Genomic DNA, 24,019 nt, shown 5'->3' on the forward strand with positions numbered 1-24,019 from the left:
CAGTTTCCTTCTTATTCTAGATAAACTGATTTTTTCTTGTAAAACTTTTCAGATTTATGCAAGCCATTGTCTGTTTTATCTTTCACAATAGTTTCTTGTCTTATTTAGTTACAAATTCTCCCTTAACCATAGTTGAGAAAAGTACTTCCTTTAGGCTTTCTGCAATATTTAAAAGATCCATGATTTCTTCAGGTGAATATTTTCTCCACTTGATTAGTTTCTGTGGCCAAAATAACCCACCTGGCAGCCAACTTTTCTGAAGAGGAGTTGTCTGAGGTTGGCTAGATTGATACTTGGAGGGGGTAAGAGGAGCAGAGGGAAAGAGAGGGAGAGAAGGCAGGAAGACAAGAAAACAGAAAAGGGAGGAAGGAAACAATCATTTATTAAGTATCTACTGTGTGTCAGGCACTGTACTATATACTTTATACCTATCTCATTTGATCCACACAAGACAGACACATAGGTCATCATTCAAGCATTTGTTAAGTGTCTACAATATGCCAGGTATAGTGCTATATACTGGGGATACAAAAGGCAAAAGTCAAATAGTCCTTGTCCTCAAGGTGTTTACATTCTGTCCCAGGAGACATGTATAAACAAAGCAATTTTGTAAGAGAGACAATAGTCTGTGGGGGTCAGGACAGGCATGTGATTTGTACCAGTGGAGGGAGTATACCCCCAGTGATGAAATCATGAAATTAAAAAATAATTTAGTATAAACAATGAAAAGTCCAAATGTAAACAAAATAATGTGTAACATCCAATAAAATTACATAATCAGGTCTATTTATATTTGAAAACAATCTCTTACAAAATATTTCCTTTGTGTCTGCTCCTATTCTCTCTGTCATTTGTATGCTTACATGTTTTGCTGTTTTTTATAGTCTTGGTTAATGTAGTTTGCTCTTCTGATTCTACCATCATCATTTTTTACAATCTGGCACGTATGTCTCTATTTCTTTACATTTCTCAAATTTGTCATTATTAATAATTATTGATAATGCCACCTTCAGGGGCAACTTAGTACAAGAAGAGAGCACTGGATCTGGAATCAGAAGACCAGGTCTATGTTTGTCACTAAGCCCATATGTGAAGACTTTCCAGCTTGGTAAGACCTGCCAGAGTTTGTGTTTTACTGGCACAGCCTTCTGGAACTCAAGGGCACCACCGTCCCATGCTGATGCATTGGAGGGGAACTTTTAGTGAGTTCATTAGAAGGATGGAGCTTTGGAATTTTAACTAGTCAGAGATTTCAGAGTCACTAAACAACTAACAATTATCTAGCATGGTTATTTTGGCTGACAAATATTCTAGTTGACAATCTATTATTATTACTTGCTGTCCCCTATACATGACATTCTATCTGCCATCTGTTCTAGGAAGCCCAGACCTGGAATGCAATCACTCTTTACCATCTCTACTAGAATACTGACCTTCCTTTAACACTCAGTTCAGATACCAATGTGAGACCTTTCTTTTACACTATAGTTTATAGTCTCACCTCCCACCCACCCCCTAAAAAAGTACTTTATATTCACTTTTTATATATTTGGTACTCAATTATCTGTGTACATGTTTCTCTCCACTAGAATGAAAACTCCTCAAATTTTTTTTTGAGTCATTTTTTCATCATGTTTCATGACCCCAATCGGAATTTTCTTGGCAAGGATACTAGAGTGGTTTGCCATTTCCTTCTCTAGCCATTTTACAAATGAGGAACTGAGGCAAACAGGGTTAAGTGATTTGCCCAAGGTCACACAACTCATAAGTGTCTGAGACCATATTTGAATTCATTAAGAGAAGCCTTCCTGACTCCAAGCCTAGTACTCTATCCGCTGTGCCATCTAGCTGCCCCCAAACTCCTTGAAAGTTGAGCTATTCTGTTTTGTCTTTATATCTATAATACATAACACAACACTTGTATAATACGTGCTTAATAAATGTCTGCTGAATGAATGAACCAATGGAAGTTGATAAAATCATGACAACAGAAAGCTTAGAGAGAGAATCAGACCCTGGACAAAGTCTTGGGGTAATACCCACAGTGATCAAAAATGGAGAGTAAGGAGCTGTAAAACAGAAGAATCATATGACCAAAGATTTTGAGCTGGATGGGGTTTCAGAGGTCAGCTAATTGGTCCCTTTATTTTACAGATAATAAAACTGAGGCACAAAATAGTTAAGAACCAGAAGAAAGTTAAGGTTAAAAGGAGAGAAAGTAACCCCTCTAAGAGAGGTGCTCAACAGTGTCAAAAGATTCAGTGAAATCAAGGCTGAGAACTGAGAGAAGGCCACTGGATTTTGTAACATTTCAGGGCTTGCAGTATTAAGCCCTAGGTATTCACTTCTCTCCAACTAGACATAAGCTGGCTAACCACATGGACGAATGGCAGACTGCTACAGTGCAAGGGCCCTGGAGTTATTTGAGCCTTGGATGCTGTTACCTATGTGACCTTGGGGAAATTACATCCTTTCTGGGCCTCAGGTTTTCTAATCTGTAAATGAGGAAGGCAGAGAGATGTATGTTGAGGTCTCCTCCAGCTTTGGATCAATGACTCTAGAGAATCCAGCATGTACCTTGAAACTCATGAAAGCTTTATAGCATCCTAAAAAACTGGTTCTAGGTTATACCTAAGTGACTTAAGGGATGGTTCTGAGCTATTGCTGTGTAGGATTCTTGAGTTTTTCCAGATCCTAGATCTAAAACCACTCTTTTTCAAAAGATAAGCTTGAAGGTTAAAGGACTGATATCCAACACAGTCAGGTAGTAAAATATACTAAACACTAACTGCTAGGAGAAAGATATATCAACAAAGATTTTGGTGTCTTCCTCTCCCTTCTCCCTTTTTTAAACCATTCCTTAGTTTATCTCTTATGAGTATTATTCTACATAGATCAACTGCAACTTGAATCAGTTTCTTCTGTAACTACTGATAATTTTAAGCATAATCATTTAGGAGTTAGTGTTTCTTATCAGAGAGGAATAAAGATTTAATTCTACTATGTTTAAAACAACTAAAAATTTCTGTTTTAAAATGTCATTCTATCACATATAAATATTTAATAAAGTTTAAGCTACTTCAAGCATTTCAAAAAATACATGCATATATGTGTATGGAAGTAGAAGACTGAATGAGCTTTGCAAAGAAACAAAACTTGGAGAACAACTTTGTGTATTTTGAAGCTGAAATGATGAATAAAACTGCAAGTTTAACTTTATTCTTAAATAGCAAAAACATGCTAGATGGTTGTTTTTTTTCTAAATAGCTATGTTTTATACTTTCATGTCAGTACAAATAAAGTGTCGACATATTTTCCGTTTCTGGCAATTCTTCAGATATCACATCATTCTCCTATATTATACTTGTAAGAATGGCATTTTATATAATATCAAACAGATGAATAACAAGTGAATTAAATGCTGGCCTAGAAGATGATATTAATAAACCTTTAGCTATTTAGGTTTGTGAGATGGATTTCCAGAAGAAAATACAGGCAGAAGTATATTTGTGCTACAAAACTCAAGGGATTTGTTTTGAAATTTGATTATTCAGCAGTGTATGAAAATACTGACAGATGGTGGGTCAGAGCTGGCTCATGAGATATACAATGACTTGTAACTAATACAGATAAATAAATCTAGAACTATGCTATGACACACATGCCGCATCAATGAGGCCACTGGAGCTAGTTAAAATGTCACTAAAAATATGTTAGGTAAGCCAAGGCCACAAGTAAACATCTAACTTTTTGCAGTGTACTGCTTTATAAAAAGGATCAGTTGTTTTGACCTATTAAAACTTGGGTTAACTGCCAAGCTGCTTTTGCAGCCAAGTAGGCCAAGCAAGTTCACATCCATCTAAAAACTAGTTCAATCAAGTTAAAAGCAAATTTCAGAAATCTGTCTGGAACAAGAGATTAAAAAAGTAACTTGTGAAAATATGCACTCTAAGGTCCTCTGTAAATAAGGGGATAAGGACAGGACCTATGATTTCATTAGTATAGGGAACCCCCAGGTAAGGAAATAATGTTCCAATACAGGCTGGGACATTCTTTGCAATTTCTCATCTAAGACAGCTTCCTAGGGCAATGTGAAATTAAGTGATTTACCCAGGGTCATCAAACAGTATTTCAGAGACAGGACTTAAGCTCTGGTCTTCCTGGCTCTGAGGCAGATTCCCTATTTCCTAGGCTACACTGTCTCTACAAATAGTTGGATGAAAATAGCAAATCTTACATATATAGCATATACTTACCTATTAAGAGTTTCTTTCTCTTAGAAATTACAGTCTTATTTTTATTATAGCTATTACACTGGTAGAACTCAAAGCAACAGGATAAACAAAAAATTTACTTTTCTCCCTATTCCCACTGAAGTCACCAACTATTACAATATATGTTGACTTCATTTTGAGGATTATATCAAAATCTTTGCACAATTTCCCTAATTCTTCATACTCTGCAACTGATGTCACCATTTAAGCCACAATTATAATTATCTTCATGATAGTCCTTTTATTTATACCCATTATGAATAACACAACATAGGAATGACCATATGTCTAATGAAATGATGTTTCTAATTGCATTTGGGCACACGTTGAAGCCAACTCTGTAAACTCATCTATTTGTTTCCTTAAGAAAAAACAGTTATTTAGGTCACACTTACACGATCTGATGCTTTTCCCTATTTTCTTCAATTTAAGTCTGAATTTTGCAATAAGAAGCCCATGATCTCAGCCACAGTCAGCTCCAGGTCTTATTTTAACTGACTATAATCAATCTGATTTCTACATTCCCATCTAGTGATGTCTATGTGTAGAATCACCTTGAGTTGTTGAAAAAACATTTGCTATGACCAGCAAGTTATCTTGACAAAACTCTATTAGCCTCTGCTTTACTTCATTTTGTACTCCAAAGTCAAACCTGCCTGTTATTCCACTTATCTTTTGATTTCCTACTTTAGCATGAATGTAACATCTTTTTTTAAAATGTTATTTCTAGAAGATGTTGTAGATCTTCATAGAACTGCACAACTTTGGACTCTTGGGCATCAGTGGTTGGAGCATAGACACTGTGATATTGAATGGTTTGCCATGGATTCGAAAAGATATCATTCTGTAATCTCTGAGATTATACCACAGTACTACTTTTCTCATCCTTTTATTGACTATGAGAGCTACTCCATTTCTTCTAAGGGATTCTTGTCCACAGTAGTACATGTAATGATCACCTGAATTAAATCCACCCATTCCAGTCCATTTAAATTCACTGACACCCAAAATGTGAAGTACAGAAAACCATCAGACCGTATGACATTCCTTATGAACATAAAGTTGAAATGATGAATAGATTTAAGTGATTAGATCTGGCAGAAAGAGTGCCTGAAGAACTATGGACAGAGATTCAAAATACAGTGCAAGAGGTAGCAACAAAAAACATCCCAAAGCAATAGAAGAGCAAGAAAGCAAAATGGTTAAGCTTTACAAATAACTGAGGAAAGAAGGAAAGCAAAAAGGAAAGCAAAAGGGAAAGGAGGATGAGAAAGACATACTCAACTGAATACAGAATTCCAGAGAATAGCAAGGAGAGCTTAAGTGAGCAATGCAAAGAAATGAAAGAAAATAACAGAATGAGAAACACAAAAGATCTTTTCAAGAAAATTAGAGATAACAAGGGAATGTTTCATGTGAAAATGGGAACGATTAAAGACAAAAATGGTAAGGACTTAACAGAAGTAGAAGAGATTAATAGGAGGTGTCAAGAATATGCATAAGAACTACACAAAGATCTTAACATCACTGATAACCATGATGGTGTGATTACCGATCTAGAGCCAGACATACTAGGGAATGAAGTCAAGTGACAGAAGCACTGCTAACAATGAGGCTAGTGGAGGTGACAGAATTCCAGCTAAAGCTATTTAAAATCCTAAAAGATGATACTATTAAAGTGCTGCCGCCAATATGTCAGCAGATTTGGAAAACTCAACAGTGGCCACACGATTAGAAAAGATCACTTTATATCCCAATCCTAAAGAAGATCAGTGCCAAAGAATATTCAAATTACTAAACAACTGTGCTCATTTCACATGCCAGCAAGGTTATGCATAAGATTCTACAAGCTAGACTTCAGCAATATGTGAACCAAGAATTAACAGAAAACCAGGCTAGTTTTCAAGCAGAGGAACTAGGGATCAAGTTGTCAACATTTGCTGGATTATGGAGAAAGCAAGGGAATTACTGAAAAATATCTCCTGCTTCACTGACTAAGTTAAAGCTTTTGACTATATGGATCAGAACAAAATGTGGCAAGTCATCAAAGAGATGGGAGTACCAGATCACCTTACTGGGCTCCTGAGGAACCTGTATGTGAGTCAGGAAGCAACAGTCAGAATTCAACACGGAATAATTGACTGGCTTAAGATTGGGAAAGGAGTATGACAAAGTCGTATATTGTGACCGTATTTATTTACTTATATGCAGAGCACATCATGCAAAATGCCAGGCTGAACGAATAAAAAACTGAAATTAAGGTTGCCGGGAGAAATATTAACAATCTCAGATATGCAGATTATACCACTCTGATGGCAGAAAGTGAAGAGGAACTAAGAAGCCTCTTGAGGAGCATGAAAAGAGAAGAGTACAAAAGCTGGCTTGAAGCTTAACATTTTAAAAACTAAAAACTAAAATCATGGCAACTAGTCCTATCACTTTCTGGCAAACAGAGGGAGAAGAAATGAAAACAGTGTCAGATTTTACATTTTCAGGCTCAAAGATCACTGCAGACAGCGACTGCAGCCGTGAAATTAAAAGACACTTGCTCCTTGGAAAGAAAGCTGTAGCAAATCTGAATAGCATACTAAAAAGCACAGACATCGCCTTGCTGAAAAAGATCCATATAGTCAAAACTATGGTTTTTCCAGTAGCAATGTATGGCTGTGAGAGTTGGATTATAAGGAAAGCTGAGCGATGTAGAATCAACACCTTCAAATTAGGGTACTGGAAAAGCCTTTTGAGAGTCTCTTAGATAGCGAGTAGATCAACTCAGTCACTACTTAAAGAAATTAATTCGGACTGCTCATCAGAAGGACAAACACTCACTGGAAAAGACCCTGGTGTTGGGAAAGGCTTAAGGCAAAAAGAGGAAACAGCAGAAGATGAGATAGATAGAGTGTCATGGAAACTGGCTGGACAGACTTTGGGAGATAGCAGAGGACAAAAGGGCCTCCTACGGCATACTATGGTCCACTGGTCCGGAAGAGTTGGACATGATTAAACAAATGAACAATAGTAAGAAGAAACTCTGAACTGTCTTTCATTTAGTTGCAACTTTCTTATGTCTTCTAATTTCATTTATGTCAGTACTGACATGCTTCATTTTCTCTAGTACCTTATCACAATTTCTGGTCACTGAACAAAGATTTCGTATTTTAGGTGCCAACAGAAGTCAACGTTTGTAGACTATCTAAAAAGTGTGTGATTCTTCTGCCTCCTTTTCTACTATTTTGCCACTATTACTGTTAAGCAAAGGGGCCATTTTGTAATTTTCTATTTTCTTGCATTGTCACAGTCAAATCACTAATCACTTAATGGTCAGCTTATGTGTGATCAATCTCCTTGTAAGGTTTGGCCAGGCAAGTCCTTTTACAGGTGAGGGTCAGCAGGTCCACAGATAAAGCCTTTCCAGATTGGTAGAACCTCTCAGAACTTACCCTATTCTAGCATAACTTCAAAGAACTCAAGGTCACCAACATGCCAAGAGAGGAAATCCCAGCTGGACTTTGTCGAGGCTTTATCCTTATCTAGCTTTTTATGTACATAGCCCTATCTTCTCAACTGAATTATAAACTGCTTTAAAGAAAACAACATGTTATCTCTTTAGCGCATCTTTCACATAGTAGACACTCATATGTTTGCTAAATCACGTTAAATGTTAAGTGAGAAGACAAAGGGCAGCTAGGTGGCACCGTGGATAGAACACCAGCCGTGAAGTCAGGAGGATCTGAGTTCAAATCAGGCCTCAGACATTTGACACTTACTAGCTGTGTGACCCTGGGCAAGTCACTGAACCCCAATGCCTAGCCAAAAAAAAAAGGTAAGACAATAGAAAAAAGCCTAAATCAAAGCCAAGGCCATATATATAGACTATAGACAATAATGGGACATTATTAGTTGAGCTAGAGAAAATCATGAAATCCAATTGACTGGGTCCACTACAAATTTATTTTACATAATTTCAGAATAATAACATCTCATCCTTTTTATACAGTCCTCTCTGATTGAGAATCAAAAATTCAAAAGTTAAATTTCAGTATTTTAGCTGGGTTCTCCTTGCTGTTTCATATTCCCCAAACAACTGTTCTATATCTTTTCCTCTCAAACCTGACACCTCAACCCTATAATCTATACTGAAAAGTAAATAATTACTTTATTTTTAGTTTAAGTTAATTCCCTCACATCCCTATCCCCAACCCCTTCAAATCCTCAAATTCTTCCATATCTTCCTATATTCTGTCCTTTCCCATCTCAGAGGAAGAGCTGTCCCTATTCCTTCTTAAAGCTAATCTTATTTACCTATATTTCTGATATAAATTCAATTCAGTTGACAAGTCTTAAGTTGATACTATAGTAATTATTTTACTATCTACTTACAACAATCTTTGAAAGATCAATCTCAGAACAGCAAGGAATATATCAAATTTATAGTAAATAAAATTTCAGTATGAAGAAAAGAAACACTATCACAAAATGCAAAGCCTTCTGAATTAACAACAGATCAAGCAGCCTGAAGCTCCCAGTCACCCTTATAGGCCTGTGATGAACCTAACAAGACCACTTTTTTGGTTATGATAATTTCTATCATCTATTCTCATGGGAGCAACTTAGTCTGAGCCAATAATCCATGGATTAAAACAGGAGTAGGGAACCGGCAGCCTCAAGGCCATATGTGGTCCTCTAGGCCCTCAAGTGTGCAAAACAAATTCTTTTATTAAAGGAATTTGTTCTGTGAAGTTTGGATTCAGTCCAAGGGCCATGTATTACCTCATAAGTATGTGTTATGGAGGGGGAAATAATAACACTAAAGAAAGTCACTCCAGTGAGGAGAGAAGAGACTAGAGATAGAAGGAAGCTAAAAATGCACTCCCCACCTTGCCTGGGTTCAAAAAGAAAAGAATATATTTTTTGTTCTCTTGAGCAATGGAGTAGAAGGTCCAGGGAGAGAGAAAAGGGAAGCTGATATAACCCTATATGCGGTAAAATGGTTAGAGATTTAAGTATGTTCCCAGGGATAAAGGAGAGAGAGAGCAACAGGAGTCTATTAACAGGGCGGGATTTTTTGTGTGTGTTTTGCTTGCTCACAAAGCAAACAAAACAAAACAAAGAAAAAATGAGGAATAAAAGATTGGGTAAGATCTGTAAATGCAGGAGAAAGTAAAACTTTTGTCTTTCAGAACCTCTTCCTTATATAAGGGGCATAGAAAAATAAAGAATATATGTGTCAGTGTGCAGCCCACAAATGGGAGACTAGAATTCAAAACTGCCTAGATTGGGAAAGAAGGAGGGGTGGGAGTGAGGGGGTGTGGTGACGAAGGAAAACACTATAAATTAACACTTCCTGGGAAAGGGTCCCAAAGAGCCTTCTTAGCAAATATGGCAACATTAAAGGTTCTAGCTAAATCTAGCTGTCTCTAAAACATATAGTAGAACAAATGATCCACAAACAAAAGACATGAAGAAAAATAAACCACAGCAGGGATTCTTAACCTTTTTTTTGTGCCACTGGAAGTATGGTAAAGTCTCAGGACCCCTCCTCAGGATAATGTATTAAAATTCATAAAATAAAATACATACCAAAGGTTATTGAAAATAAAAATGAAGATTTTTTTTCCATTCAAACTCACAGATCCCTTGAAATGTATTCATGGACCTCAGGACCCTAAATTAAGAACCCTTAATCTACAGTAAACTAATTCCCACAGGTAAAGAAGAAAAATACAAAACAAAGGGCCACAATACTGGCCCCATATAACCACAAATAACAATCTGAATCAATGCCAAAGTAGAAAGCCTGGGGCTGTCTGCCACTCAACAACCACAATCACCTTGGCTACTAACTTTCCACCTCCAAAGGTATGCCCCTTGAAGGGCACAATAAACTCTTTTCAACATCCACCCCATAAAGAATGTTCCCATCAACAGACATAATCAAATGGCTGGGTAGCCACCCAATTAGAGACTGTGTCCCAGCAGCCACACCTGGCTTAACATCTATCCTATTCAGTATTTGACAGAAAGGGAAGGACTCACAAGTTTATCAACTGCCAACTACTCTACTAATGTCTTAGATGGTGAGTTCTTCATAACTTCTATCAACCCTTTAACTTGCACTCTGGGCCCTGAACTGAAAGAGAGGCAAGACAGTAATTCTAGCAATTAAAGAAGCAATAGAATTCCATAAGAAATATTGGATAGGGAGGGATAAGGGGAGGCACACCTTTACCAGTCATCTTAGTAGTGGAAAGACTGAAAAAATGAACAAACATTAGAAAACTCTTAAAACTACTGGTTAAGAAAACCCCAGAATAAAACTCCATAAAAGAGATTAGCTCAACAATAATTACAAACAAAACAACAGGGGAAAGACCAGATTAGCCACTAGGGCTCTGAGAGGGAAAGGCCTACTAAAAGAAAAGAAGAGATGAAGGAAGAGATAAGTCATAGTACAGCTTTTGAAGAAAAACTTGCAAGGATAATAAACAGCTTAAAAAAGAGACAGGAGAATTTTAAGAAATTAAAAGATACCCCAAAAAGAAGAATGGAAGAAACAAAACTAAAAAATTCAAATATAACAAGAAATAGCAAAGCACAATCAAAATAAATGAATAAGCATTTATTAATAATTTATTATGCACCAGGCACTGTGCTAGGAATACAGAGAAAAAAATGAGAACATCTCTGTCCTCAAAGAACTTACATTTTAGTGAAGACTGAAAATTGAAAAGATGTGAGAGATATACTTCCAAAAATAACTGACCTGAAAAACAGGTCAGTTACAGAAAACATGATGGATATTTTAAGAAGCACTGGGCTTTTCTCAAAACATGATGAAACAAACAAAAAATGTGGACGCTATATTTCAATGTGGTAGCCATGGCCTAGTTGATTGAGCCTGCCTCAGAGCTAGGACTGACACAAATAACTGTGTGACCCTAAACAAGTCACTTGTTCTCTCTGTGCTCCAGGCAACTTTCTAGTACTATAAATTGTAGCCAAGGTGCAGAATTGCTTTGTAGAAGAAGTACCCTCATCTGGGAATTATCTATACCAATAAAATTCCAGGTCCAATCCTTATCCCTGTTTTTCCATTGCTTTCGCTATACACATTTGGAGATTAACACATACACATGAGAAAACACTTTCCTAAATTTTCCCCAACATTATTTTTTCTTGCTTTGAAGTGGCAATTGCTACAAATAGGGGTTTTCCCATTGTAATGTAAGTCATCCTTGCCTAGACAGACAAAAAAATTAAATTAAAAACACAGACACCTGCATCTCTCTAAGACTGAAGAAGAGGGAGTGCACTATCTCTCAATATACTACTTCTCTTTAGCATTCTCTCATCCTGCTGGACTAGACACTCAGGCCTGTCTCCCAGTCAATTTCCCAACCTTTGGCATTACTGAGCTGTAGATGCAGCACCTGCTCATCTGCCAAGAACACAAAATGCTTAAGCTACCTACCCAGGCAATAAATGCTAAAAATCAACATCTTTCAGTCAATTGCCAATTATCTTCCTTTCTTTCAGAAACACACATTGGTTAAAGGAAAGGACCAGATCCAAATGTTGACATAATTCTATAACCTTATACATTCTGTCAGTTTTATGGTGAAAATATCAATGGAAATTATCAAAATAAAGCCAATATTCTCCACAGTTATTCAAGGAACTAATTAAACTCTGAGATTTCATTTTAAAGTACTTCACTGATTTTCCAAAGCCACGTTACAAAGTGAACAAGGATACCACTTAATTTCTCAATTTCAGTAACTGTAAAGAAAAAATGAAAAGTATCCTTGATATCATGATAAATTTAAAGCTAGAAAGGACCTTAAAAATCATCTAGTTCAACATCCTCTTTTTATGTATAAGGAAACTGAGGCCCCGAGGGGTCATAAATTGCTTAGGGTCACATAAGTAGGAAATGGCAGAGGCTGGTGTAGCAAAATGGCAGAGGCTGGTGTAGCAATCTGTTTTAATGGGCTACTATGAAGAAGAAAAAAAGAAAAAGCCCCATGGCAGGATGTAAAGTGCTAAACAAATTCTAGATAACATTACATCCAAACTGGAATGGGCTATGTTGAGATATATCAAGTTCTTTATCACTGATGGTCTTCAAAAGAAGGCAGGATGAGTATCAATTAATTAATAAGAATTTATTATTAAATATATACATTACACAAGGTTGTTGTTCAGTCATGCAGTTGTGTCCAGGACCCCAAAGGGGGTTTTGTTGACAAAGATACTGCAGTAGTTTGCCATTTCCTCCTCCAGTGGATTAGGCAAACAGAGGTTAAATGTCTTGCCCAGGGTCACATGCCTAATGAGTGTCTGAGGGCAAGATACACAAATGATTGTCAATCCAAAGGGTTCCCTTAGAGTAGAAAAGGAAATACAGGCTTATTTGTTAAATTTTCTTAGTCAATAAGTAAGTACATCCTTAGAATGCACAATATGAACTCAGGTCTTCCTGACTACTATCCATTGAGCCAGCTAGCTGTCTCTATTATGCAAAGTAGTGGGTATTAAAAGACAAAAACAAAGAATATCTATCCTAAAGGAGCATACAGTATCTATATACACAAATATAAATGTACATACACACATATATGTATGTATATGTATACTCCCCCAACAAAAAAAAAAAAAAAGGAAGGAAAGAAAGAAAAATACAAGTATAAGCAGTAACAACTGGGAGATATCAGGGCAAGTCTCTAGAAAAAAAGTGACATGGGAAACCCGCCAAAATGGTAAACTAGAATGAAACACAACAGCTTAATTGCCCCCTTACAACCTCTCCCACAAAGAGCTAAGAACACCACCAGGGTGGAGAAACTATCAAGGGTCACCTTGTCAGCCCAAGGTCACAAATTCAATCCACAAATGAATGACCAGGGTAAGACTGTGGAAAAGGCAGGCCAAACTTGCAGCCCGGACCTCAGGCTAAGGTCAGGGCCCCAGCACTTTCACTCTGACTCCATCTAGAGAGAAGATTTTGGACTCAGGCCCTGGCTCAGAGCATGGCCACAACTGTTACTCTGACCCCAAGATCAAGGACTCCTCCCTCTCCCATCTCCAACTCCCCCCCCCCCCCAGTTTAGAACAGAGTTAAACAGACAGTTATGACTTCTAAATCTGCAGAAATTTCCAGCTAGCTGAAAGAGACTGGGACCAGCAACTCTCTTCTAGAACTACATTCAGAGACAAGTCTGCAGCTATGTTCCCTGGACCCAAACAAGGGTCTGGAGCTTGGAAAGTCCAGGAGGGCAATGATCACAGCATGCCTTTGATTAGCCCACATAAAGCCCACTGTAAGTTTGTAGGTCCCAGGCTGAAGCCACCCTAGTCCTTGAACACAGCACTCAATACCTAGACAACATAGCTACAGAACTACAGGTAAGAGAGATGAGGACCAAACAGGGCCACAATAGTCCTGTTGAAAACATACAGAGCCTCATCCCAACACAAAGTTCCAATATTAAGTATGGCTAGAATGAGTATACAAAAAAGATAAAGAAAAAATATAAGACCAGAGATGACCAAGACACAAACCCAGGAAATAAAAATAACTTTGAAATATCTACAAGCAAAGCCTCAAAGAAAAATAGTTTTGCCACAAGATCAACTAGAATTCCTAAAAGAAATAAAGTTTTTTTTTTGTTGTTGTTGTAAAGAGATAAAAAATTATAGTACAAACAAAATGAGAGAGAGGAAATGACTAGAAAAGAAATGAGAACCGTACCTGGGGGAAAAAAGTAAAAGCTTAACACTAGAGTTATAAAACCTTATGTAAGTAATAGACTCTGAAAATTAAAACAGACCACTGAACAGACTTTCATGAATCCATGGGACAACAACAAAATATTAAAATCAAAAGGTTCTTTAAAAAAGAAGAAAATGTAAAGTTTTCTAACATCAAAAATAACTGACCTGGCAACAGATCAAGGAAAAATAATTTATTATCATTGAACTGCTTGGAAATGGCAAACCACTCAAGTATCTTTGCCAAGAAAACCCCATGGACAGGATATGGTCCACAGGGTCACAAAGAATCAGATACAACTGAACTACTTAACAACAATGCAAACTGCCTGAAAGTCATGATAAAAAAAAAAAAAGGACTTGGATATACTTCAAGAAATTACGAAGAAAAAACTATGCAAACATATTAGAGGCAAAGTAAAACAAGAAAAAAAAATACAACAATCACCTCCTGAAAGAAATCCAAAATGGAAATGCTCAGTATGTAATAGCCAAAATCTATAGCTTCTAGATCAAAGAATAAATACTGTAAGCAGCCAAAAAGAAAGAGTTTAGTAAAGTGTAAGGAACCAGAGTCAGGCTCACACAAGATTTAGAAGCTATCACTATAAAGAAGGAACATGAAATACAATATTCCAAAAGGCAAAAGATAGAGGCTTACAACCAAAAATAACTCACCCCACAAAACAGAATATAACCCTTCGGGAGAGAGGGCCATGGGGAAGGAAAATGGACCTCTAATGAAATAAAGGAATTTAAGCATTTTTAATGAAAAGACCATAGTTGTGTAAAAACTTTGTAGTAGTCAAGAGAAACATAAAATGGTTTAAGAAACACAATCAGAGGAGAGTTTATAAAAGTAAAGATTTTACATTCTGATAGTGAAGGGGATGATACAAGTATCCTCACAGAACTCTACAATAGGAGTCATATTCAAATAAGAGAGAGGATCCAGGAATGTTTTTATTGTGTTTTAATGATCTTAAGAGAAGAAAGTAAAGAGAGAGAAAAAAGGATACCCTGAGGAAGAAAAAGGGGAAAAGGCTGAGGCAGATTATCAGGGTCCATAAATAGAAGTCCATAGACATGAGGAAGGGATGCAGGGAGAATGCAAAGAACAAGAGAATGTGTGCACTAAATAGTTAATTGTAGAAACACTTCAATGCAACAGAAAAAGAGGAGGGAACAGGGAGAAGGGAAAGGGGGAATAAGAGGTTGGCTAGATTCAGGGAAGGATTAGTCATAAGCAAAACAAAACTTAAGTGCAGAATGGGTGATCATGAATAACCGCTGAAAAGAGAAAAAGGAGTTTAGAGAAGGGGGACTAGGGAGAGAAAAGAGGAGAAGAAGAAAAGCTGATTTCATCAATCACAGCGCATCAATGCTAAGCACACTCACATTCCATAATCCCCTTCTTTGTAAAGAGGGTGCAAAGTGAGGAAAAAGGATAAGAGAACAAGACAGAAGGAAATATATAATTAGCAATCATAACTATGAATGTGAAAGGGATAAATTCACCCATATAAAAGAAGATTATAAATTGTTGGGTTATAAATCCATTGTACAAAATTCATTGTACTTCAATATCACTCACCACAGACTAACTTAAAACAACATATATGACCAAATACCATGGCATCTAAATACTTTTAAAAAGCTGAGCAACTTACAATGAAAAGCAGAAAGTGAAACTATAATAGTAGGAGACTTCAATGTACCTCCGTTGAGACCTAGATAAAATAAACAAGAAGTCAGTATCTTGAATAGAATTTTGGAAAAGTTAGATATGATAGATCTCTAGTGATTACTAAATGGAAATAGGGGCAGCTAGGTGGTGCAGTGGATAGAGCACCAGCCCTGGAGTCAGGAGGACCTGAGTTCAAATCCAACCTCAGACACGACACTGACTAGCTGTGTGACCCTGGGCAAGTCACTTAACCCCGACTGCCTCACCAAAAAGAAAAAAAAAAAAAAACCAGGAGCATATATATTTCTCAGCTGTGTATGAGACTTAAGAAAAATTGACTATGTATTAGGGCATAAAATCCTCACAAACAAATGCAGAAAAAGAGAAATATTAAACCTATTCATTTACTGACCACAGTGCAATCAAAATTATGTTCAATAAAAAGATTAAATTTACTCCAGACTAAATAACTTTATCATAAAGAATTAGTGGGTCCAAGAATAAAGCATAGAAATGACAATCTGACTAACGATAACAACAACAATCAGACAATATACTAAAATTTTTGGGATACAGCAAAAGTGGAACTTGGGGGGAAACTGATATCTTTAAATACTTTCAAAAAGAAAAGAGAAAAAGAACAGATAAATTAATTGGGCATGCAAATGTTATTTAAAAAAAAAGTAAAAAACACAAATCAAACACCAAAATAGAAATCCTGAGGGAAAAAAAGATTAATAAAATTGAAAATAAAAAAATCTTTATATTAATAAATAAAATTAGGAGCTGTCTTCTACAGGAAACAACAAAATAGATAAATCATTAGAAACAGAAGGGAGGGAATTAGAAAGTGAGGAAAAAGGAAAATAAATGGGAGAAAAAGACCAAAATTACCAAAGATTATAGGAGGAAGAATACTCAAATACCTTGAACATAAGCAGATTAAATCATTGAGAAAAACACTTACAGCAGAAGGAAATATGATCTATGAACAAATACTGCAAAACCATGAAAAACAACACTTGATGAGACAAAGGAACCTGTGGTATTTCAGGAGAATGTGGAACCACAACAATCTGTCCCTGAATGGCTCAAAAAGAAAATGAGAATTATGAGGACAGAATTTATAGCCTGCACAGCAAAAATAATGGGAAGAATACAAAAGCTGGAATCTGCAATGGAAACCTCACCAAAAAAACAACAGAGATTGGAAATGCAAATACATAGAAGTGAAGGATAATCTAGAAGAAAAACAAGAAACAATAACATTAAAAGAAATATGTTCACTTTACAAGCAAAACATACCGATCTCAAAGACAGTACGCGTACAGATAACCAAAAGATCATAGGTTTCCCAAAAGAAAATGACAGGACAAAAAAACCTTACCACCATAATAAAGGAAATAATAGAAGACAACTGCCCAGAACTTCTGAATATAGAAAATATAATACAAGTTGAAAGAATTCATCTATCATCTCCAGAAAGAAAAAACTCAAAGGAACAAACTCCAAGACACAGAGTGGTTAAATTTAATAATTCAATTTAGAAATAAGTTCTAAAATTGATCAAAAATAAGACTTTCAAATACAATGGAAAGGACATTCAAATAACACAAGAATATTCTGTACCTACTAGAAAATGTAGGAGGGAATAGAATAATGTGTTCCCAAGAGCAATGAAGCTCAGGATGCTGCCCAGGATGACTTACTCTGCAATCTTAGCTTAACCATGCATGAAAAAAGATGGATACTGAATCATAAAGGTATTTGAAATTTTTTTTTAGAAAGAAAATTAGAACTGAAGAGGTTATTTGCTTCATGAACACCCCAAACAACAGAAAGGCAGGAAGAATGAATAAATACAACAGGTAAGGACAACATCAACAGAGTAACAACAGAGAGACCTTCCTTCTAAGAGTCTTCTTTCTAAAATGTCAGAGACAGGGTAGTGGAAGAAATCTGATAGAGGTAAAAGTGAAGAGGTAAATTCAGTGCTTTATGTCGGAACCAGCAACATCCCGCCTATAGGTAAAATCAATGAGTTTTTGTTTTATGGGACTATATTACAGTATAGGAGGGTACATGAAAGGGAGGTGGGTAGCAGGGGGATAGAGAGTGTGATGTGCTAGGCTCAAATCACAGGTGATTAATGAGGAGAAAACATACTCTGTGGTTTCTGGAAGAGAAGAGCCTACAGGGGATTAGGGAAGGGGGAAGGGAAGACCTTACTAGGGTGGTAGGAAGGATTTCTACTGATAGTCACCACTGGATGAATATGGATGAAGAGAAAGGATCTGTGAAGGGAGATGAGGGCTTTACACTGCATGTAACCATAAGGATCTGGTACTTGAAAAGTATACTTATTCTACATGACGGGGAGTGGGGAGTGGGGGATGGGGAAGAAGTTGAAAACCTTTGGGGCAAATGATACCAGGGAGAGTGGGAAAGCATGAATTCAATGAAATTTTGAAGCAAATGTACCAAAAAAAAAAAAAAAAAAAAAAAACCAAAATCCGGGGAGGATATAGATCAAAGTGGGGCTACCTAATCAGGGATATGGTCGGGGAGAGGGCCTTATAATGGTGCAGTGTCCTCTCTAACACAGTTATGCAATAACTAGCATTGTTCTGGGAGTGAAGCACAGTGGAAAAAGGGAATCCGTGGGATAAGTCCTACAAGGAAGTGGCAAAAACCACCTAGAGGAGAGAACCTAGAATGGATACCTTGGAAGATTTGACTGCATAAATAATGGAGAAAAAAGAGAGAGTGGATAATTATAGGGGTCATGAATCAAAGAATAGGGTACAGAGCACAACAGAAAGAAGAGCTGAATAAGGAAAAGAGTAAGAAAAGTCCCTTTTGGAGATAGGTACAAAAAAAGAAATTAAACTAATGAACAAGATTAATTGAAGGTGGGGAAAGGAAGAGAGAATTTACTTGACTGAGAGGAGAAAAAGGGGCAGGGGAGGGGAAGTGTAGAGAATTATAAAATCAGATAAAAGCAAGAGAGACAAAGGAATTACTAAACAAAACCCCAAAGGGGCAGGGGTAATAAATAAGAGCAAAGTAAGAAGAAAGCCAACAGAAACAGGATTACGTTTAAAAAAAAGATTAAAATAACTGGAGAAACATATTACTATGTTTGCAGCAGAACAAGGAAAAAATCATGACTTGAAAAAAAAAATTAGAGACAGACGAAGGAAAATGTCAACCTAACTCTTATAAATTTAAATGTGAATGGATTGAACAATCCAAAAAAACAAAAAAGAGTGACAGATAAGAACACAAAACTCCACAATCTATTGCTTACAAGAAACACATTTAAAAAACAAAGTCATACACAAAATAATAGAATTTTTTTTTTTTTACTACATGTCAAGTAAATCCAGAAAAGCATGAGCTACTTTCACAGTATCAGACAAAGTAAAAACATTCAAAAATTAAGAGGAATAAATAAGGGAATTTCATTATGCTGAAAGTAATCATAGACAACAAAACAATATCAGTAATAAACTTATACTCTCCAAATGCCTTAGCATTCAAATTCATAAATGAAAACATTATCTGAGCTACAAGAAGACACAGAGAGTAACATAATAGTGACAAGAGATTTTAACATCGCTCTGTCCTTGGTTAAGTCTAACAGAAAGATAAACAAAAGGGAAAATGTGGAACTGAACAAATTGCTAGAGAAACTAGAATTAAAAGACTCATGGTGTCTTCTAGATGGGACAACAAAAGAATATGCGTGTGTGTGTGTGTGCGCGTGTGGTGTGTCTGTGTGTATGTATTTGTCAGTACCACAAGAAACTTTTATAAAAATTGACCATGTACTTAGGGCACAGAGATATTGGAAACAAATGTAAAAAAGGAAGAAATATAGGTAATATACCCCCTTACAGTTCTTAATACAATAAAAAAAGAAATTGGTTCAGGGACCACAAACAAAAGATACAGATCAAAATACAGAATTAACAATGAAATTTTAAATTAGGAGTGGATCATATAACAAATCATTAGAAATAATCATAATAAAAAGAAAATATGATGATAAAATAACATACCAAAAATTTTGGGACACAGAATAAGCAATCCTGAGGGGTAAAATAATATTCTTACAAACATACACTAACAAAATCTTAAAAGACAGGATCAATAAACAAAATACACATTTTCAAAAATTAGAAAATTAATAAATCTAAAATAAGCACAAGAGGGGATACTAAAAGCTAAAGAAGAAACAGATAAATTAGAAACAAGAAAAAACCCTATAGAAATAAATGATTAATAAAACTAAAAGCCAGTTCTTTGGAAAGACTAAAAGAAAATTGATAAACCGCTAGCTAATTTGATTTAAAAAAGAGCAGAAAGTTAAATTAGTAAAATAGCAAATGAGAAAAGTAAAATCACATAAAAGCCAGAAAAAAAGACTATTCAGAACATATTCTGCACAATTATAAGATAACAGAACTGGGAATACAGAAGAAAATGAAGAATACCTTCAAAAATATGAAGTACCCCAAACTATCTGAAGACCAGATAGAGATCTTAAATAATCCAATCTCAGAAAAGGAAACAGATCTAGCTGTAAAGGAACTGCCAAAGAAAAAATTCCTGGTCCTGATGGATTCACAGGACAATTCTATTAAACTTTTAAGGAACAGTTAATACCCATACCTCATAAATTATTCTTAAAAATTGAGAAGAAAAGGTATCTTAACAGAATCCTTTTATGAGACCAATATAGTCCTAATACCTAAACCAGGGGAAGATAAAACACAAAGAAAACTGTAGACCAATATCATTAATGAACATTGACTCAAAAATGTTAAATAAAATCCTATGAAACAGACTACAGCTAATTTATCCAAGAAATCATTCATTATGATCAAGTGGAATCTATAGCAGGGATGCAAAGATGGTTCCACATTAGTCAAAATCCAAAACTACACGATTATCTCAACATAAGCATAAAAAGCCTTTGCCAAGGTACAACACTCTTTTGTACTAAAAACAACCAAAAAAAACCCCAAACTACAAAGTATAAGCATAATGAGACCTTTTTAATATTATAAAAAGCATCTAACTAAAACCAAAAGCAAGCATCATATGCAATGAAGAGACACTCAAACCTTTTCTAATAAATACAGATGGGAAGCAAGATTGCCCACTCTACCCACTATTGTTTGATATAGTTCTTGAAAATGCTAGCAATAGAAATAAGATAAGAGAAAGAAATTAAAGAAATAAAGACAGGTTAAGAAGAAATAAAACTATCCCTGTTTGCTGACAATATGATGGCTTATGTGGAAAATTCCAGGGAATCTATAGACACTAATTGAGATAATAACTTCAGCAAAATTGTAGGTTACAAAATAAATCCTCAAAAATCAATAGCATTTCTATACAAAAATAACAAAACACATAAAGCAATAATAAAGAAACGCAATTCCAAAATAACTACAAAATGCATAAAATATTCGGGTATCAACTTCCGAAAGCATACAAAAGATTTGTATAGATTCAATTAAAAGTACTCCTTAAAGACATAAAGAACAACTTAAATAGCTTAAGGAATGTTCAGTGCTCATAACTACGCTAGGCCAATATAATAAAAATGACAATGTTATGAAAATTAACCTATGCTTTTAATGCTATACCAATAAATTATCAAGGGGATATTTTACAGAACCTGATAAATACGAAAGAATGCTCCAAATCACTAATAATAAGAGAAATACAAATTCTTGAGGTTTTACCTTACACTCTGCAAACTGGCAAAAATGACCAAAAAATAACAACAGTCAGTGTTGGAGGGGTTGCGAAAGAATAGGCACATTAATTCATTGTTGGTGATGGAGCTGTGAAATGGAGCTATCATTCTGGAAAGCAATTTGGAATTATGCAAATAAAGTGATTAAAATGTCCATACCCTTTGAACCAAAAACTCCATTACTGGGCTTATACCTCAAGAAAGCCTTCAATTAGAAAGTCCCTATATACTCCAAAATATTTACAGAAGCACTTTTTGCAATCAGTAAGAACTGGAAGCAAAGTAGACGACCATCAATTGGAGAACAGGCAAATAATGTATGGTGCATGAATGAATGGAATATTACGAGAGCGCAAGAAATATGTGTGATTAATACAGAAAACCACAGATCTACACAAACTGATGCAGACTGAAGTAAGCAGAGATAAGAAGACATATACAGTAACTAACAATAATATAAATTGAACAAATGACGGACTCCCAAAATCAAAAGCAAATGTAACAAAATTATAAAAATCAAGCTGCACTCAAATGACAAGATGTGGAGGTGGGAGGTCCACAAGAATTAAACATTACACATTTTCAGACTTTTTCACTGTATCAATCAGTCATGTAGATTCTTTTTTCTTCTCTTAAAAAATACTAGTCATATGGGACAGCTCTCTGAGTCGGGGAGTGGGAGGGATGCTTGGGATAAGCACAGTGATATAAGAAACAAGAAATATCAGTAAAACTTTATTTTAAAGTAATAAAATAACAACAGAACATGTAAATTACTTACAAGTCTATCTATCAAGATACACACAAGAACTATATGAATACAACTATAAACAATCTTTAAAGTAATAGATACCTAAATAATTGGAGAAATATTCATTGTTTATGGGGAGGCTAAGCCAATATAATAAAAAATACCAAGACTATATAAATTAACTTACTTATTCAGTGCCATGCCATTCAGGCTACCAAAAGATTACTTTATAGAGTTAGAAAAAATTACAAAATTAATTTGAGATAATAAAAGGTAAAAAATCTCAATATATTGAAATAATAAAAAAAGTAGAAAGGAAGGGGCCTAATGCTGTAACCATAAAAATACTTTGGTATTAGTTAAAAAACAGAGCAATTAGGTGGCAGAGTGGATACAGTGGCAGTTCTGAAGTCTGGAGACTCAACTTCCTGAGTTCAAATTCAGCCTCTCATACTTCTATGACATTGGGCAAGTCACTTAACCCTACTTACCTCAGTTTCCTCATCGTAAAATAAGCTGGAGAAGAAAATGGCAAATCACTCCAGTATCTTTGGCAAGCAAACCCCAAACGGGGTCACAAAGAGTGAGACACGATTGAAACAACACAACAAAAAAGAGGGAGACTGATGAGTCGAACAGACTAGGTACACAACAATGAATATAGCAAACAAACTTAATACCCTAGTGTTTGATAAATTCAAAGACTCTAGCTAACGGAGAAGCACTCATTATTTTTTCTTAAACTGCTAAGAAAACTGTAGTTTGAGTAGTCTGGCAGAAATTAGGTTTAGATCTTTAGATCAATACCTCACCACATACCAAGATAAACTAAATTGGACACATAGCCTAAATATAAAAGGCCACATTAGAGAAGCAAGGTAGGAATTACCTTTTGGATTTATGAATAGGGAAAGTGTTCATAACCAAACTAGGGACAGAAAAGATCACAGAAGAGAAAATTTAGTGCAATTTTGATTATGTACAACTAAATGTTTTTATACAAATGAATACAATGCAACTAAAGTTAGAAGCAAAATAATTAACTGGGAAAAATCTTTACAATAAGTTTCTCTGATATTTTCAAGACATAGAACCTGATTCAAATTTATTAAAAAAACCATTTCCCAACTAATAAATAATCAAAGGATACGAACAGGAAGTTCTCAAGGGAAGAAATCAGAGGTTTCTATAGCCATCTGGCAAAAATATTCCAAACTACTAATAGAGAAATGAAAGTTAAAGCAACTCTGAGGTTCTACCTCAGAACCATCAGATTACCACAGCTGACTGAAAAAAGATATGACAAAAGTTGGAGAGATTAGGAAAACTGGTAAACTGATCATATTGTGGTTGGAATTGTAAACTGATCTAGTTATCTGAAACAATACCTCAAAAGTTACTAAATTATGTTTACCTTTTAATCCACTAATAGTACTACCAGGCCCATATCCCCAAAGATATCTAAGAAACAGGAAGATGTTTCATATGTACAAAAATATCTATAGCTTCTCTTTTTTGTGTTTGTGTGTGTGAGACAAAGAAAGACAAAGACATAGACAAAGGTTTCAGAACCAGTGGTCTATGGAACAGTCAAGTAAAGGTGCCCAGTAGACACCAGAAGATGTAGTACTATGGCTCAGGAAAGAGAGACGGTCAAGGTGTGTAGATTTGTAAATAATCTGCATGGAAATTATGGTTGGACCCATTGAAGCTGATGAGATCAACAAAACACACAAAAGGGAGAAAAAAAAAGGAGAGGAGAG

General features: G+C 35.6%; 1 protein-coding gene across 3 annotated transcripts in view; it reads right to left on the reverse strand.

Annotated features, from left to right (window-relative positions):
- CLOCK (clock circadian regulator) overlaps window positions 1-24,019 on the reverse strand; it is a 108,509-nt gene that overhangs the window by 65,137 nt on the left and 19,353 nt on the right. The window contains exon 2 of one of the 3 annotated variants that reach the window (XM_027836126.1): window positions 15,716-15,775. The exons of the other annotated variants lie outside the window; for them this stretch is intronic. The gene's annotated coding sequence lies outside the window, so the exon portion shown is untranslated. The remainder of the gene's footprint in view (window positions 1-15,715; window positions 15,776-24,019) is intronic. 3 annotated transcript variants of the gene reach the window in all.

This window comes from Vombatus ursinus, unplaced genomic scaffold, assembly GCF_900497805.2.
Source record: "Vombatus ursinus unplaced genomic scaffold, bare-nosed wombat genome assembly UNPS02014818.1, whole genome shotgun sequence".
NCBI classification, from domain to species: Eukaryota; Metazoa; Chordata; class Mammalia; order Diprotodontia; family Vombatidae; genus Vombatus; species Vombatus ursinus.